Source organism: Crocodylus porosus, unplaced genomic scaffold (assembly GCF_001723895.1).
Source record: "Crocodylus porosus isolate Cpor-Errol unplaced genomic scaffold, CroPor_comp1, whole genome shotgun sequence".
Lineage (NCBI taxonomy): Eukaryota > Metazoa > Chordata > Crocodylia > Crocodylidae > Crocodylus > Crocodylus porosus.
In genome coordinates this window covers 30,036,712-30,049,802 of record NW_017728918.1, presented here as the reverse complement: position 1 = coordinate 30,049,802, position 13,091 = coordinate 30,036,712, and the positions used below count along the sequence as shown (strand labels likewise).

Below are 13,091 nucleotides of genomic sequence, written 5' to 3'. Positions count from 1 at the left end.
TGCAGGTGGGTGCTGCCAGGGGTAGGGCTGCAGCTGCCATGGAGGGAAGCACCAGCCCCCCACCCCTGCAGCCCAGGGACTGCTCTGTCCACTGGCAGCTCACTCTCCCCTCCCTGCCAGAGAGGTAGGTAAATCAGTCAGGTGTGTGCATGACACGGGTGTTAAGTTCCTTACTTAACAAAGAATACTGAGACTTACCTTTCTCCAGGCCCCAAACCTCTGGCTGTTTTATTCAGGAGCTGGGTGGTATGGTGATGTTTGAATGTGCTTATTCTATTCTTATTAAGGAATTTCTTAAATTCATGACTAGTGAAATTTGGGGCATTATCTGTGATGAATACCACAGGCAACCAGGTGAATGAGGTCACAGGGACTATATAAGTTAAGACTGCCCAGGAGGAGGGGGCAGCGGCCAGTCTCTAAGACTCGGACTTAGAGAGGAGCTTTACCATTTGAAACTGGCTCTCTCCACCATAACTCATGAGCTAGGAATTGCCTGCCTCCAGAGGGAATTTCCAACAGCCTCTGGATGATGCTTGTGAATAAGCTACTTGAGATCTGATTAGATATATAGCTGGCAGTAACTCAGATGCATGATCAAAAGGCTACCTCAGCCAGACTGTTTTGCTCTATGGGATTTCTATGATATTGCTCTATCTTGTACCCTATTTTCACCCTACCCCTGTAATCAATAAAATTCTCCTTTGTGACCGGTGTAGGAGACTTACTGAGTGATGGGTCTAAATTATGCCTAAGAGGCCCCTTAGGTCTGCGGACTAAGGGAGACTTTCCTTTTTGGCCCCTGATTTGGGGAAGTGCCCCAAGTGCCTGTACTGGGTCGAGTACCCATAGGACTATTAGGCCTGTGTTTCCCCAAGGACACAGGGCCGAGAGAGTCTCTTCTCGGGGTGGTGGTAGCTTACATTACCCCCAGGCTAGTGAGTGTGCTCCAGGAAGGGGGTCAGCCAGACGTGAGGCACCCCTAGGGAGGCACTCAGAGCCTGGAAGGTGATCGGCCACAGTAAGGTGGGTGGCTCAGTGCAGGAGTGCCCCCTACTGGCCCACCACAATAGGGACCAGCATAGTCTATGTGCAGATGAAACCAAGGCTGCCCTGCCCATTCCTAAGGATGCAAGGGTGCCTGTGCCAGTGACAGCTGATGTACTTGATATTGGGGGAAGTGCTTGACCAACTTTTCCAGGTCTTCATCTAGGCATGACCACCACACATAGCTGCAAGCCAGAGCTGTCATTCAGGAAATTCCAGGATGTGCCTCATGTAGTTCTGCCAGCACTTTCTGTCATCCTTGAGGGGGGACTACCACTTGCATACCCCACAAACTACAGCCATCCTCTATTCTCAGTTCGGTACTTCTGTTCCAAAAGGGCCGAAGCTGTCCTCCCAGATTCTGTTTTTGCCAGCCCTGTAAGGTGTAGTGCATTGCCCTAGATAGTATAGGATCCTGCCTAGTCCACATTTTAATCTGAGAAGCCTTCACTGGTGTCTGTTCCAAATGTTCCAACAGCAAAATACTTCCCTGGGGCACTCCTCTGTAGGAGCTGAGTGGTAGGCCACTCAGGGTGTCAGTATTCCCATGCTGATGGCCTACCTTGTAAAGAATCTTTTACCCCAAGGCAGCTAGGGTCAAATCCCACCGCTGTAGTAATCCCACCATGCCACTGCCATACTGGGTACTACTTTATTTTCCTTAAATAATCCTACCAAAGGTTTGTGGTCTGTTATGATGGTGAAAGCCTTCCCATACAGATACTGATGAAACTTCTTTGGGCCAAATAGAATAGCTAAACTTTCCTTATCCAACTGAGAATAACCCCGTTCAGCTTTGTTTAGTGTCCTTGAGGCATATTGAACAGGCCGTTCTTCCCGATTGTTCAGTTTATGGGACAACACAGCCCCCACTCCATAGGATGAAGCATCGCAGGACAGGATTAATTCTTTGCTGGGATCAAAATGAACCAAAAGCTCTAAGTAGCTTAAGTAGCTTAAATCTAAGTAAGATTTAAATAGCTTTAGATTCTTGGAAGGCTTTTTCTTGTCTACCTCCCCAATGCCATGAGGTTCCTTTCCTTAAGAGGTGATGTAAAGGTTCTAAGAGAGCTGAAAGGTTTGGAAGGAACCAATGATAATAATTCAACATTCCCAGATATGCCTGAAGTTCTGATGTCTTTTATGGGGCCAGTACCTTTTCAATAGCTGTGATTTTATCTGCCATGAGATGAACTCCCTCCTTGTAGATCTTATATCCTTAAGTACTGCCTAATGAAAAAGCCCTTCTTCTTCCAGCCTTTGAAATTCTCTCCTGAGTGTTGCCAGGTGTTCCTTATCACCACAATCCTCACCACTACCCCTGGAATCTCCTTTAAGAGATTTTCCATGACCCTTTGGAATATGCCAGGGGCTGATGAAACTCCATAAGGCAATCTATTACATTGGTACAATCCCTTGTGGATATTTATTGTGAATTTCTTACAGTCTTCCTTGAGTTCCATCTGTTGATAAGCTTGGGGCATGTCAAACTTGCTAAACTGTTGGCCTCTTCCAAGCACTACTAGGAAGTCCTTGGTGCATGGAATGGAGTAGTTGTCTAACTTAGAAACTTGATGGCCTGTGACTTGATAGTCCCCTCAGATATGTATGGTTCCATCAGGCTTGGCCACTGGTACAATGGGTGTTGCCCATTCAGCAATTTGCACAGGGGAGATGCTGCGTTCTAGTTCCAATCTATCCAATCCTGTTTCAATTCTCTCTCTGAGAGCATAGGAACTGGCCTTTGAAATACTTTGGTTGGCTGCCCTCTTGGATATAAATCCTAGCCTTTATTCCCTTCAAAGTACCTAACTCCTCTTGGAATACTGCAGGGTAGGCCCCCAGGATTTATTTTAGGGCTGGCATTTCCTGTAAGTCTAACTTACATATTTCTTCCCAATCTAGTCTGAGTTTTTTCAGCCATGTCCTACCAAACAAGTTTGGCCTTTCTCTTTTTACTACTAAGGCCTTTATGGTTTTCTGTTGTCCTTTATATGTAACAGGGACACTTACTGATCTTATTACTGGGATGTTTTCCCTAGTGTAAATCTTTAGTTTCACTGTTGTCTTTTCCAATGGACTCAGGCCTGCTTTACACTGCTGATAAGTCTCTTCCTTAACAATTGTGCCAAAAGCTCCTGTATCTATTTCCATGCATAGAGGTTGATTATTTAACTGTACAGTTACTCTGCAAGGTTCCACTTTATCCTCCATTACACAGTAAACAGTGTCGACCCTCTTCATCTGCCTCCTGTCCCTCCTCCTTCTGTACAAGATAAGCTTTTTGCTTTCTTCCCTTTTATTTGGCCTGACCTTGCTGTGCAGCTGGATAGCCCCCCTTACATTTTTTTGCTAAGTGTTCCATCTTTCTGCATTTATGGCACTGGAATACATTGAGTCTGCAAACTGAGGCTGAATGGATGCCTCCACAGTGAAAACATGTCTCCAAGTCTAAACTTTTGTTGAGAGCTTTGTACTTGGTTTATAGGCTCATGCTGAGTTTCTTTATGGTTTACATGTAAATCTGTACATTTTTCATTGCTGCTTCCATGGCAGTTGCCACCTTTACAGGTTTGTCCTCATCTGTAAGTGTTTTGGATTTTTATATCACCAACTCCACAAACAAATCTGTCTCTCAACATATCCTCTAGAACATTTCCAAAAGAGCAGTGTTCAGTTAGCTTTTTGAGCTCAGCAATATACTCTAAGATAGATTCACCTTCCTTCCTCCTCTTATGGAATTTGAAATGTTCTACAATAGTGTTTGGCTTTGGAGTATAATGTTCAGATAAGATCTTTTGCAACTCTGCCCAATTTTTATCACCTGGCTTTTGAGGTTGCAACAAACTTCTTAAAAGGGAATATGTTTTGCTGCCACAAACACTGAAAAATATTGCCTTTTGTTTGTTCCCATCAGTGATTTTATTAGCATGAAAATAATGGCCCGATCCTTTGCCAGCAGAATGGGGTCAGAGGAGGGGCAAGCTGAAGTGTTCTGGCTCAAGATACAAGGGGGCTGTGGGGAGAGGGATTTAACGGTGGGGGTCTACTACAGACCCCCAACCAAGGGGAGGAGCTGGACCAGGAATTTTCAGGCCAGCTTATAGAGGCACTTAAGGCAAGGGATGTAGTTGTCATGGATGATTTAAATTACCCAGACATCTGCTGGGAGGAACAGTCAGCCTGGTTGGACCATTCCAGGAGGTTTCTGGACGAGATACAGGACCTCCACTTAATTTAGAAGGTGCACAGTCCCACCAGAGGAAATGCCCTGTTGGACCTGGTCCTGGCCACAGGTGACGACCTGGTAAGGGGCCTCCAGGTTCTTGTCCACCTGGGTGATAGCGATCTTCACTTGCTGGAATTCACCATCCAACGCAGGGGGTCAAGGGCCTGCATCAAGGCGGTAGACCTAGACTTCAAGAGGGCCAATTTCAATGAGTTGAGGAGATTAGTGGGAGAGGTGCTGGGGGTCTCAAGAGCAGGGGAACTCAGTGCCCAAGATGAGTGGTCATTCCTTAAGGAGATGATACTCAGGGCCAAGGGGTGACCATCCTGACAAGAAACAAGAGGGGCAAGAGTGCTGGAAAGCCCCCCGGCTCACCAGGGGCATCTGGGAATGTCTGGTTGCCAAAAAGATGGCATACAACTGGTGGAAGGGGGGTGCTATCTCCAAAGAGGAGTATACCTCCTTTGTTCGGGCCTGTAGAGGGCCTGTCAGGAAAGCTAAGGCTAGCATCCAAGATCAAAGATAATAAAAAGTCCTTTTTCAAATATATAGGGAGGATGAAGAAAGCATGGGGAAATCTGGGGCCCCTGCAAGATCCTCTGGGCAATCTGGTGGTTGTGCCAGAGGAGAAAGCAGACCTCTTTAACTAATTCTTCACCTCCGTTTTCTTGTGCAGGGACCAGAACTTCCCCACCGCAATGCAATACCTCAGATTGGGGAGGACCAGGTTAGAGAGCTTCTGGAGGGGCTGGATGTGTTCAAATCAGCGGGTCCAGATGCTCTCCACCCCAGGGTGTTGAGGAAGCTAGCAGGGATTATTTCAGGGCCCTTGGCATGGCTTTACAAGCACTCGTGGTGCTCAGGCGAGGTGCCAGATGATTGGAAGATAGCCAATGTGGTCCCCATTCTTTAAAAAAGGGAGGAGGGAGGACCTGGGCAACTATAGGCCCATCAGTCATACCTCAATCCTAGGGAAACTTTTTGAGAAGATCATCAAGGAACACATTTGTGATGGGCTGGCCTCAGGGTTGGTTCTTAAGGGCAACCAGCATGGTTTCATTAGGGGCAGATCATGTCAGACCAACCTGATTGCCTTTTATGATCAGGTCACAAAAGCATTGGATGCAGGTGTCGCCGTAGACGTAGTCTTTCTGGACTTCAGCAAGGACTTTGACACTGTCTCCCACCCTATCCTCATTAAAAAAAACTAGGTGACTATGGCATTGATGCCTACACAGTTAGATGGATTGCAGATTGGCTGAAGGGTCATACTCAGAGGGTGATGGATAGGTCATATTCGACCTGGGGGGAAGTGGACAGCAGAGTCCCCCAGGGCTCAGTCCTTCGGCCTACGCTGTTCAATTTCTTTATCAGTGATTTGGATGACGGGGTGAAAAGCAACCTGTTTAAATTTGCTGATGATACCAAAATTTGGGGTATGGTGAGCACACTAGTAGGGAGGGAAAGACTGCAGCAAGACCTGGATAGGTTACAGGGGTGGGCTAACAAAAACAGGACGCGTTTCAATACTGACAAGTGCAAGGTGCTACATTTGGGCAGTAGTAACCAGCAGCACACTTATAAGATGGGAAACTCCCTTCTTGAGAGCACGAAGGCAGAAAGGGATCTTAGAGTCATTATCGACTCCAAGATTAAAATGGACCGGCAATGAGAGGTCATGGTTGGCAGGGCTAACTGAACCATGTCGTGCATCTACACGTGCATCTCAAATAGGGCCAAGGAGGTGATCCTTCCCCTCTACGTGACACTGGCCAGGCCACAGCTGGAGTACTGTGTCCAGTTCTGTGCATCCCATTTCAGGAGGGATGTGGACAACATTGAGAGGGTCCAGAGGAGGGCCACCCGCATGATCCGGAAACAACAGGGCAGACCCTACAATGAGAGACTGCGGGACCTGAACCTGTTCAGGCTTCACAAGAGAAGGTTGAGGGGGCACCTAGTGGCCATCTATAAACTCACTAGGGGGGACCAGAAGGGTTTGGGAGAGACCTTGTTTCTCCTAGCACCCCCTGGCATAACAAGGAATAATGGTCACAAGTTGTTGAAGAGTAGGTTTATATTAGACATCCATAAGAACTACTTCACTGTCAGGGCGGCTAGGATCTGGAACCAACTTCCAAGGGAAGTCGTGCTGGCTCGTATCCTGGGGGTCTTTAAGAAGAGGCTTGATGCCTACCTGGCTGGAGTCATTTGAGCCCAGTTTTTCTCCTGCCCAGGCAGGGGGTCACACTTGAAGATCTACAAGGTCCCTTCCAACCTTACTTCTATGATTCTATGATTATGATTCTATAAGACATAGTTATATTTTCTTGTCACCACTATTAAGTTCCTTACTTAACAAAGAATACTGAGACTTACTTTTCTCCAGGCCCCAAACCTCAGGCTGTTTTATTCAGAAGCAAACAACACCTAATTGGGCAAATGAAAGCAACTCTTGAACAACAGAAGGTGGAGTTCTGGTCTCAAGCTCCATCCCATAATAATGACTAACACTTTATCCCTATAATTGCCCAATTACTACATTCCTTCCCTCTTAATTTACCATCCAGACATAATCTTTCAAATAACTAGGAGCTCTCCATTCTCTGGCTGAATAACACCTCTCCTTTTAACGCTTTAACCCTATAATTGCTCAATTACTACAGCGGGGGTTTAATCAGCCCTAAATTGAAGCAGTGTTTTTTAAAACCCACCACTTAAATTTAGGGCCCCTGTTTTGTCTACACATGCCCTTAAATGGCCAATTTGCCCACTACATAGAATTAGCTGGAAAAGTGGGCAAAAATTATCAAACAATATGTCCCCATCTTTCAATAGAAACCTCTTGACAGTTTGATTTCTCTGTGCATATTTATTTTACTTCTGCAGTCTTCTGATAGATAAAAGAAACTACTGTTGTTTGAGTTCAGCTTAGTTTTTTTCCTTCTTCTGAAGAGTGTGGTAATTGACTGTTTTATGTGCTTGTATACACTTGATATTTTTTTCAGGTTAACTGGAGTAGATTCACATTAAAATACCTTTCATTTACATATTTTTGTTGGGACTCATCTGGCATTTGAACAGCTTACCAATGCCACTTTGTAACAAGTTTACTGAAATGAGAGATGAGTTTATCCTAGCATCTCCAACCCAAAGCAATCCATGCTCTTCTTCCAAGTTCTTTCTCTGGTATCCCACACTGGTTTACCAGCCAGCTGGATTGCTCATGTACCTACCAGTTCTCCTCAACTGATCTGGCATAACCTTGACAAATGTTCACTTCCCTGTTTAAATGCAGTCAGATGCTCACCTCTGTTATTCTACCTCACAACCCTTTCACATACTTCTGATTACCAACTGATAGCTTGTGCATTGTACACCAGTGGATCCAGGCCCATATGAATTTAGGCATTTGTTTTCCTAGGCATTGAATATCTGACCAAATGGGGATACAATAGGACTCAAGCCCATGCGGCACTAAACAAAAGCAGCTTTCCTTGGGTTATAGGACAATAAGGATATCTAGGAAGCCTTACAGGCTCTAAAGCTATTTAAACTCTTTATATGTGAGGAATCTTGCTACAAAACATTATATTTGGTAAAAGCATGGTGAAACCATTGCTAACGGGAAGAATTTCCTGGTGCAAGTGTTGAAGAGGCCAACTAGGGTTCATGTTCTTTTTGATCTTCTGCTCACAAACAGGGAAGAATGGGAAGGGAATGTAGTGGTGGATGGCAACTTGGGCAGCACCGACCATGAGATGATTGAGTTCAACATTCTGAAGACTGTTTGGGTGGGGGGCTGGACTCAATGATCTTCTGAAGTCACTTCCAGCCCCAATGTCTATGAAATCTATGAAAGCAGCAGAGTAAGGACCTTGGACTTCAGAAAAGCAGTCTTTGACTCACTCAGGAACCAATGGGCAGGATCCCCTGCGAGGCAAGTCTGAGAAGGAAAGGAGTCCAAGAGAGCTGACTATATTTTAAAGAAACCTTACTAAGGGTGAAGGAACAAACCATCCCAATGCACAGGAGACTAACAAGTATGGCAGAAGACCAGTTTGGCTTAGCATGGAACTCTTCAGTGAGCTAAAACACAAAAAGGAAGCTTATAAGTGGAAACTTGGACAAACAATGATGCAGGTACATAAGAGTATTGCTCAGGTATGCAGCAATCATAAAAGCCAAAGGACAATTGCAGGTGCAGCTAGCAAGGGTAATTAAGGGTAACAAGAAGGGGTTCTACAAGAAGAAGATGAGAGAAAGTGCAAGTCTCTTACAATCTGGGGGGGAGGCAACCTAGTGACAGATGACGTAGAAGAGGCTGAAGTACTCAATGCCTTTTTTAGCTTAGTCTTCACAGGCAAGGTCAGATCCCAGATTACTACACCTGGCAACACAGTTTAAAGAGGAGACAAGCAACTAACAGTGGTGAAAGAACAAGTTAGGGTCTATTTTAAAAAGCTGGATATTTTAAAAAGCCTGGGGTTAGGCATGATGCAATTGAGGGTGCTAAGGGAGTTGGCCAATGTGATTTCCGAGCCACCGGCTATTGTCTTTGAAAAATCATGGCTGTTGGGAGAGGTCCCAGATGATTGGAAAAGGGCAAATGTAGTGATTGTCTTTAAGAAAGGGAAGAAGGAGGATCCAGAGAACTACAGACTGGTCAGCCTCACCTCAGTCCCTGAGAAATATCATGGAGCAGATCCTCAAGGAATCCATTTCTAAGCACTTGGAGGGGGAGGAGATGATTAGGAACAATCAGCATGGATTCACCATGGACAAATCATGCCTGACAAACCTGATTGCCTTCTATGAGATGACTGGCTCTGTGGATGTGGAGAGAGTAGTGGATGTGGTACACCATGATTTTAGCAAGGCTTTTGATACAACCTTCTCCCACAACATTCTCACAGGAAAGCTCAAGAAGTATGGGCTGGATGAATGGACTGTAAGATGGGTAGAAAACTGGCTGAATCAGCAGGCTCAAAGGATAGTAATCAATGGCTCAATGTCTAATTGGCAACCGATATCAAGTGGAGTCCTAGGACTGGGCCTGGCACCAGTTATGTTCAGTATCTTCATTGATGTTCTCCTCCCCTTTCTGGCACCCTGTGCCTGCCTCAGCTACAACAGTACACCTGAGGTTACTTCTGTTGGGGTTGCTGCTGCTGTTCTTTCTTTCCCCCAGGCAGCATCTGTGCTGTTCTCCCCATGTTCCAGCAGCATGTTTTTTTGTGAGCAGGTAGGTGGGTGGATACACAAATGGAACAGAGTCCAAAAAAACTTATTCAGGTGAACTTGGATAGTACAGAAATCTCCAAACTAGTCAGGTATTCTGTAGGTTTGTGTTCCGTTATGATCATTCTCCTCATTCTGTCTATGTCCGACAAGATAAAAAATGTGCAGACCCATGCACTAATACAAAGTTCATGCTTGTTCCTTTGCAGAAACAGAGATTACATTCATCTTGTCATGAATTGGGCCTGGTCCTGAAAAACTAGAGCAAGGTCAAGGGAGATGGTATGTGTGCTTTAACATCCACAGATAACAAGGAAAGATGCAGGAACTCTGTATATTTCAGAAGGTAGTCCTTTTTTTGCAGGATCAAACCCAAATGACAATTGTATGAACTAATGAAAGTCTAAGATATAGCTAAGCAATATATTTGACAACTGAAGAACTAGCTGCAAAGAAGAGTGTAATTGATCATTAGAGGTGCTTGATATAGAGGCTATTAACTGTAATAACTAAAAGTTTAATAATAGTGATTAGAGAGGCTGGTCTAGACAGGTTAATCAGGATGCTCCACCTCTCTTCATTCTGGATATTATCATTTATCCTTCCTCAACAGCTCCATATTGGAAGGCCTTCACATTGGAGAGAGAAAAATAGTAGGATGGTTTTCTTCATCCAAACAAGTAGAAGCATTTAAGTTAAAACGTATATAATTGTTTTTAACAACAGTTTATAAAAAATCTCTTCTGGGGTGTAATCTTCATAAATCTTGTTACTACTACCCAGGAAGTTACATTGTCTATCATTTGTCAGCTGCTCCAATCTCTGCTTTCAAGTTCTGATCAGTGACTTTGAAACCACCTTGCAACTATCTTTAAGCATAGCTATTGCTAAAGCTGTCCCAACTGTAGTGAAAGCCTAATGTAGCTCTGGCTCTCAGGAGACAGGTATAACTTACATCAGTACCCTCTGAGACAAATAGGAGGACTTCCAGTTGGTTTTGTCATCTTCCTGTCTGGAAACTGTGTGCATCCTTCAGATCAGTTATGACTACGTTTCCCAGCTGGCTCCATCCTTTATTATATGAGGAGGGCTGTCTTGACACTGGTGGGCCTTCTGGGGGACAAGATAGTAAAGCTTTCTCCTTCAGTGAAGACTCCTCCCACCTGCTTACAGACCTTTGACATAAAAGTAATGTATCCATTTCCCCATTATTCTCATTCTTATGTACATTGTGGATTCTCTGTCACTGTGATTGTGGAGCAGCTGGCCATTATCTTTGAAAACTCATGGTGATTGGGAGAGGTCATAGATGATTAGGAAAGGGCAAATATAGTGCTTATCTTTAAGAAAGGGAAGTAGGAGGATCCAGGGAACTACATACTGGTCAGCCTCACCTCAGTCCTTGGAAAAATATGAAGAAGGTCCTCATGGAATACATTTCTAAGAACTCGGTAGAGAACAAGGTGATTAGGGACAGTCAACATGGATTCACCAAGGGCAAGTCATTCCTGACCAACCTGATTGCCTTCTATGATGAGATGACTGGCTCTGTGGATGCATGAAGACCAGTGGACATGATATACCTGGACATTAGCATGGCTCTTGATACAGTCTCCTGCAACACTCTTGTAAGCAAGCTAAGGAAGTACAGGTTGGATGAATGGACTATAAGGTGGAGAGAAAATTGATTGAATCATTGGGCTCAAAAGGTAGCATTAATGGCTTGGTGTCTAGTTGGCAGCTGGTATCACATGGAGTGCCCCAGGGTTTGGTCCTGGGATAAGTTTTGCTCAATGTCTTCATCAATGACCTGGAACATGGGATGAAATACAGCCTCAGCAAATTTAAAGATGCAGAGAGAACTTGGTAAGCTGGAGGGTAGAGCTAGAATTCAGAGAGACCACAATAAATTGGAGGAGTGGACCAAAAGAAATCTCATAAGGTTCAGTAAGGGCAAGTGCAACATCCTGCACTGAGGATAAAATAAACCCATGTACTGGTCCAGGCTGGGGACCGACCGGCTAAGCAGCAGCTCTGCAGAAAAGGACCTGCATGTTATAGTGGACAGTAATTTTCAGCAAGGGAAGTTTAAGTTAGATATTAGGAAAACTCTCCCACAAAGTGAAGCACTGGAACAGATTACCCAGAGAGGTGGACTCTCCATCCTTGGAGGTTTTTAAGACCCAGCTAGACAAAGCCTTGGCTGGGATGATCTAGTTGGGGATCCTCTTGTTTTGAGCTGGAGGTTGGGCTAGATGACCTCCTGAGGTCCCTCCCAGTCCTTATTTTCTATTATTCTGATCCTGTATGGTAAATCATGATCCTTTTGGTTTTGGACAAATATCATACATAGTTTGTACTATATGTGTGAGCCTACATGTCGCCCTACAGTGATGTAGTGAGTGATATGTCTCTATATGGCACGCTATGGTGATGTAGCAATCATGTGTGTGTACATGTGATCACCAGCTATGTCGCCATAACACCACACTCCCTGGGTCTAGCATGCCACTATGGTGCAGTAACTGCCCATACTTCACCATGCTTTAGTACTTCCAAAAAGTACAGCACTATAGCAACATCACTGTATGGTGCTGTATAGATGCACCCTATACAAGGTACAAAAATACTGCTTAAAGTACCTCTGTTAAAACTTGCATCACTTTCAAAAGAGGTAAAATACATCAATTCTGGATGAACTAAGTCTATGGTACCCATATTCATTTGCCTATATGTTTATTTGAAAGTCAGTATTTTCAAATTTGCACCTTACTTCCATGTATTAAGGGAAAGTAGGGTGTAGCAGTAAGGGGGTTGGGGAGAGAAAGGGGATGCAGGGGGAAGAAGCTGAGGATACAGAGGGCAAGGGTGGGGGGGTACTTGCCCGCCTCCCCCAGATCTGCTCTTTGGGTCTGGGAATATTTGCTTTTGATATGAGTTACCCAACACAGTCATGGCTGGGCAATATGTTGACTCCAGGATCTTTCATTTTTCTTATGGGTTTTGACATGGAAACTAAGAACCTGTAGCAGCTCATAAAGAAATGGACACAACTGAATAAAGTAAATAGAATGTGATAACCTTTCCCAATGTGGGGAAAAGGACCAAAATTCCCAAGGCAAAAAACCACACAACAGAGGTTAATAAATAACAGCATAAAGCTCTTACCCCAGAAACATGCACAGCTCACTAACTTGTTCCAAACCTTAAATTCCCTTGGCTACCTCTCACTTGTCTACCATTTCTGTGTCTTATACTGTTTCCTGTGCCTGTTTGCTAACCAGCTGCACCTGTGCCTCCAGTAGGACTGAGCCAATCCAGTTATTTCAGTCATTGGTACTCTGGCAACATCTGTGAGCCTTTTCCACAAAAATGAGCAGTTGGCTACTTCATCTTGTAGTTTAAAATGGAAGAAAGAAGGGAACTGTACTGCTTTACAAGGTTTATTCGTATCACCTTAGCTCTCACACTTCACAGACCTCACAAACAGGAAAACCCAGAACAGGAAAAAAAGAACTAAAACCATGGAGGAAATCAAAATATCAGGCAGTGGCTCATCGAAAGAGGTCACCCT

General features: G+C 44.5%; 1 pseudogene; it reads right to left on the bottom strand.

The window, feature by feature from the left end:
- Positions 1-2,258: 2,258 nt before the first annotated feature.
- On the bottom strand, positions 2,259-2,886 carry LOC109312100 (annotated as a pseudogene).
- Positions 2,887-13,091: the final 10,205 nt, after the last annotated feature.